We start from the raw sequence: 6,000 nt of genomic DNA, 5'->3' as shown, positions 1-6,000 counted from the left end.
AGACTCTGCTGGAAGCCTTCAGTGGACCTGCCTCAAGAAGGCTATTTGCTGATCCTGGGGCTGTGCCTCCAAGGAGACCATAGACTGGTGTACGGGCTGGGGAGGGTAGATTTGGTAAGCCACTAGGTGTCTAGTGCTGCCACACTCGACCTCTTTTGCAGGCAGGGAATCTGGGGCTGTAACTAAAGGGCTCAGGGGCAGGGGAACCCCCTCCTTCCCCAACCCAGTGGAACTCTAACTTACTTATATATATCTCAGAGACCTCTGTGTAGGCAAATAGGGATTCCCTCAGGATTTTTCAGGGTCCAGCCAGTAGGCGGCACCCCTCAGCAGCCAGAGATCTGAGACACCAGCCATACATTCTTTGAGATTGGCATGCGCATGGCTGTCTTGTCTGGAAACGCCTCCTATGTTCTGCCCTAGAGCCCAGCCCTGTGATCTCCACCACTGCCTCCCATAGTCATATGACAACTAGAAAAGAGTGGCTCGTGTCCCCCCCCAAGGGGTGGTTGGTAGCAGATAATTGCCCACTTCAGCTACAGTTGCTCCTCCAGTTCACTGGAAAGACATCAGTAGTGTGGATCTGAAGGGCCTGTGCTCAAACCTTGTTGACCCCCCCTCCCCCCATCTGAGGAAGAGTGTGTGATCACAGAACATGTATGCGCAAGAGGGCAGAAGCCTGTTTCAGGGGAAAACTTTATTTTTGGCCCTTCCTACCTCTGAGTGGTTTGACTTTGCAATTTTAAAACAAACCATCTTAAAAGAATCTAGGAGGACCCCAGAATCATTGAAAACTTTGGTAGTGCACACTCTACTTAGAAGTGAGTTTGGCTGTTGTATTAACACCGGACTCATTTAAGGGAGCTGTCCCCTTAAGAACTGGTGGAGCACTCACTGCTAGCATTTGCAGGAGACAGAGCAGAGGGAGTTTGCCTGGGTGGCCAGACACAGAGACTCTGCCTGGGTATATCCCAAAAAGGTAGAATTTGGCATGAGACGTTAGAAAGCAAGCTCTCTGCTCAAGGATGTCATGGGAGTGGGAGCTGCTACTCAGCATGGTGTTGGTAAGCCACCCAGCCTGTCAGTTGCTCTCAGAAAACATCCCACTTCAATAGAGATTAGAACCTATTCCCCTCATTCCTGGACAGAGGCCTCTCTGAAGCATTCAAAGTCCAGTCCCAGCTCCCATGGCAGCATGGGGACTGTGCTACCAGCTCTACTCCAGGGGATATGGTCCCTTGCTCCAGACTGGCAGGGCAGGGGAGTGGGTGAGGGGTTGGCCTGCTGGTCAACAGGACTCCATTCAGCTGAGTGAGTTCAGACTTCACAGCTCTGCTGCAATGAGACACAGCCCCAGCTGCCCATGGAGCTGATAGCTCCATTCTTCCTCCTCCAACATCTGACTGCTCACCCCCTGTGAAGCACATGTAGGTCCAGAGGCCTCCTGCTGAATATCATCCTGGCAGAAACCAAGTTGGCAGTTCCTCAATCCAGGAGGAAGAAGACTGCCCCTCACACCATCTTCCTTGCCTTACATGTTTATATATCCAAGCAGATTTCTGCTGGGGGTATCCAGCAAGTGACTTCACAGAGCATGTTCTCTAGGGTTCCCCTCAGTTCCCATCCAGCCTTGTATTGACCCCTTGCCCCTCCATGCACTCCTTGATTTGCCCCCTCCCTTTTCAGAGGATGGGCTACCTGTCTTCATGGGAGGGGGAAGAGGGGGGGGGGGGGACCAGCCTGGGCTCTGTCTCTGCTTGCTAGAGGTCAAATGGGCTAATGCCTTTCACTAGCACTAATCCTTTGTAAAGGGTGAAGCTTAGTTATATGCAAATTAGCTTGCTTGATCTGCATGGAATGGCCCAAAACTTGGCCACTCTGGCTACATGCACCTGAGGTATCTTCAGTCTTCCTGGTTCTCTGCATAGGGGTACATTTCTCTCAGTGCTGAAGTATCAGTATTGATGATAGGCCCGAGAGGGAACCCTGCTGGCAGGAAAAATTCCACTGCAAAGGAGCGTGTAAACCAGATGTCAATCTATACACACCTGACCAAAAGCATTGTGCCAGCACTGCTGCCTCTAAGGTCAGTGCCCCATCCTTTTCTCATTGCTCATTTCTGCCCCCTCCATTCTCTCATATGCACCTGAACTGTATCTTCCACTGCAACTTTTCACCCTCCTCAAAAAATGGGTGCAGAGGAAGGGCAGGGTGAGCTGGGATGCCTGCCCCATGCAGAGCAGGGCTCTGGCAAGCAGCGATGCCAACCCCACAGAGGGAGGGGGGCTCAGCTTCCACCCTGTACTCCAGTTTAGTACTGATCAGAGCCCAGGGACATGCCAAATCATGGTCCTGTCCCCAAGTCCTGACCCTACTTTGATCTTCCCTCTAACCACTATACCTGACTACTGGGAGCTGGTGCCCAACACCCTACCTCAGTTTCCCTTTGAGTCCCCAGACATAACTTACAGCAAAAAGATCCTTAAAGCAACATGACCTCTCTTTTGAGGTCTAGTTTACTAATCATCATCAGGCTTCCAGAGAACCCCCTTCCGGGCCCCCCCCACTCCCAACTGCAGGGTTTCCCAGCCCTCCTTCCAAGGACTGTGGGCTGGTTGAGGTCTTTCCTCCAGTAGTTCTCACTGGCTTGAGCCTCCTTTTGATACCGCTCCCCACCCATTAAATTACTCTTGTAATCAAACCCGTCTGTGTTGGCTGGGAGAGGAGAGCCTTGCCTCCCTCCATAAAGCTCCTAGTCCTGGGCCCTTACAGGAAAAGCCTAGACTGTTGTTCCTATTCCTCCCCTCTCGCAGAGGATGATGGTCCCCAGGAGCATCTTCCTTTTTCCCCAGTGACTGCTCCAAGACCCTCAGCCACTGTCCATGGCCATATCTCCCCCTGCCTCACAGAACCAGTACCCCATTCCAATGCTGAATGCACTAACTCAGACACTGTTTCCCCCCCACCCAGGTCTTGCTCCCTGGAGAAAGTATCTTCACCTTTGCTAGGCCTTTCTGGCCCCAGCTCTTCAGCAGAGTCATTCAGTTCAATCAATCCCCTTCTGGGGGGATATTACAGTTCATAATTACCAGCCCTCTGCAGGGTCTTCACTCCTTTCCTCTTGGGAGTACATGAATTCCCCTTCCATAGGGCATATGCCACTTCCTGAATGGCTAGGTGGGACCTGGGCCTGCCCACTACTCTGGCTCCCAACCAAGGGACCCTGTAAGTAGCAGCTACCTGCTGCCTCCCTTTCCTGTATGCTACATTTCACTGGGCCACTTCCCCCCATCCTCCAGCCTGAGCTCAGGGCAGTTTTGCATTCAGTCCCAGCCAGCCAGGCACTCCTTACTCTCCCCCCACTCTCTCCAAGCAACTTCTCTGTCCATACACTTACATGTCCTTCAGCCAGCCAGGAATATGATCCTTACTTTTCTAGCTCCAGGCAACAACTGCAGGTGCTCAGCCCCTGCAGCTCTTTTTATATGGGCTTGCAACCCTCTGATTGGCTGCTCCCTGCAGCCTCCCCCTGATTGGCTGCTGACTACACATCCTCTCTAGGCCACTTGGAGGACTCTCCTCTACTGTTCTTTTTTGAAACAGGGTGTGGTAAGACCACAAGCCTTCTAAAGGGCCTCTGGGCCTGGTACACTCTGTTATAAACTCATTTCTAGGGGATATTGTGAAGGCCCAAAATGTAACTGGGTTCAGAAAACGATTAGATAAGTTCATAGAATGTAGGTCCCTCAATGGCTATTAGCCAAGATGGTCAGTGATGCAACCCAGTGCTCTGCATGTCCTGAGTTTCTGACTGCCAGAAGCTGGGACTGGATGACAAGAGATGGATCACTTGATAATTGCCCTGTTCTGTTCATTCCCTCTGAAGCAGCTAGCATTGGCCAGTTAGAAGATAGCATATTGGGCTAGATAGACCATTGGTCTGACCCAGTATGGCCGTTCTTCTGTTTCTTAGTATGCCCCAGCAGATCTGTATATTCTGTTGGAAAAATAGAGCTGATCTAAGGCTCAAAACAAAGAATGGAAGGGAGTCCAGATGCCTGGCTTGGCTGAGTAATAGAAGCATCATTCATTCAGCAGCCAGAAATCTGGAAGTGGGGTTGGAGGGCAATTAGTTGAGTTGGGAATAGAGCTGGATGGGAAACAGGTTTTGTCCATTCTGCATTTAAATTCCCATTCTGTAGCAGGATGAAGACAAGACCTTTCCTGAAAAATGAGAGTGAGAGTAAGAATAGCTAATAGCCTAGTGGTTAAGGCACTCATTCGGGAGACCCAGCTTCAAGTCCTGCTGTAAATTAGGCAGAGCAAGGTCTTGAAACTAGATCTCCCGGTTGAATGTTCCTAAGCTCTGGGTGAGTGTCGATTCTGGGTTCTTGTGTTTTCGATCTGGTTTTGACCAGAGATTCCATTCTGGACCTGAGAAAACGTATGTGTCTGTAAAAAGTTTTGGTTTCAATGAATCAGCATTTTCTGACAGAAAAAACATTTCATCCAAAAATTCCCAAACCACTCCAGGTGGGATGTGAAAAGGAAAGGTTCTGTAGTATCAGAAAGACTTGGACAAAAGAGACTATTTAAAGGGAGAAAGGGAGCTCGGGTTAGGCAACCCCAAGAAAAAGATACTTTCTCTAACTGAAGCAGGGAAGTTAAACCATTAAATTTAACATTGGAAAGAAGGCAGAGATAAGGTAAAGAATAAAGCATTAGGTCAGCAATTAGCAGGAAAAAAGGAAGGAAATTGTGTGTGTGGAGGGGGGGAGTGGATTTTGATTTAGTTGTCACAGTTAAAAAGAAACATCTGTTTGCTAAAATTTCAGCAACTACCCATCAGCTACAACCAACAGCCCACATCATCACCTGCACATGTTCCAATTTGGTTTTCTTTCCCTGACCAGGCTTCATCCCCCTAACTCCTTGTTCTAAAGGACTGTTTGCTGGGAAATTGGGAACTCTTCTGTGCAAGGTGAAAAGCCCCTCCAGCAGTGACATGCTCAGCATCACAGCTAGACAAAGCCTGATTTGGATCTCTTTTTGGTCGAGGTTTGGTGGAATCAGTGAATCACAGAGCACCAGCTTCAAAATCCACAACTCTTATTAACAGCACTGAATACATAACAGACCATAACAGACTTCCAGTTTGACAGGTTAATCTTTGTGTTGTAATGGATTGGGTGGTGCAGAAGTTCTCAAACTATGCCTCATGATTTGTCCATGGAGCGATGGTTGTTCCCATTGTTGTTTCCTGCTGCTATATTACATAAAAAGATCGCTGAAAAAACATTTCTCCTATTACTTTTCCATGTAACCACTTGTTGTAGTTGCCCCAGAAATGTTGTTAGATATTGATGGATGAAAAGTACACCATAATAGCTAGGTATTATTTATTATTCAATACTCAATAGAAGGGGTGGTTTGCACAATTATGAATGTGGGGGAGGAATAGCTTGTAAGAAAATCTTCTATAAAAATAAGCTTTGGGCAATTATCTATGTGTACCACTGGATAGACAAGGTGGGTGAAGTCGTATCTTTTATTGGACCAACTTCTGTTGGTTAGAGAGTCTGTGGTTAGAACTTGGTCCAATAAAAGATATGACCTCACCCACGTTGTCTCTAATATCCTGGGACAGACATGGCTACAACTACACTGCATACAATATATGTGTACCACCGTCCTCTGCTGGAGAGAATCAGAACTGAGAGAATCGGAACTGTTTGATTAAGTTATCAGCCGTTTACTACTCAGTTTCTTCCTTCTCTCAAGAAGTAAGGGCCTGTGCTTTTCGAGCAGCAGCTCTAGTTTGACTCCACAAGTTCTAAGAGGCCAGGTTGTGCAGCAGAGTGACAACTGTGAAGTACCTGGAAGACAACAAATTTATTATACAATTGCACTGATTACAAATTGTGATACTTGTTGGGATTGAGTCTTGTCTGGCCCTTACCATTCCCATTTGCTAAATAACTCAACTATTTGCAGGTGACC

The sequence above is a fragment of the Emydura macquarii genome, unplaced genomic scaffold (assembly GCF_026122565.2).
Source record: "Emydura macquarii macquarii isolate MOO-44397 ecotype Brisbane River unplaced genomic scaffold, CSIRO-AGI_Emac_v2 contig_499, whole genome shotgun sequence".
Classification (NCBI taxonomy): domain Eukaryota; kingdom Metazoa; phylum Chordata; order Testudines; family Chelidae; genus Emydura; species Emydura macquarii.
This window is presented reverse-complemented; position numbering follows the sequence as displayed.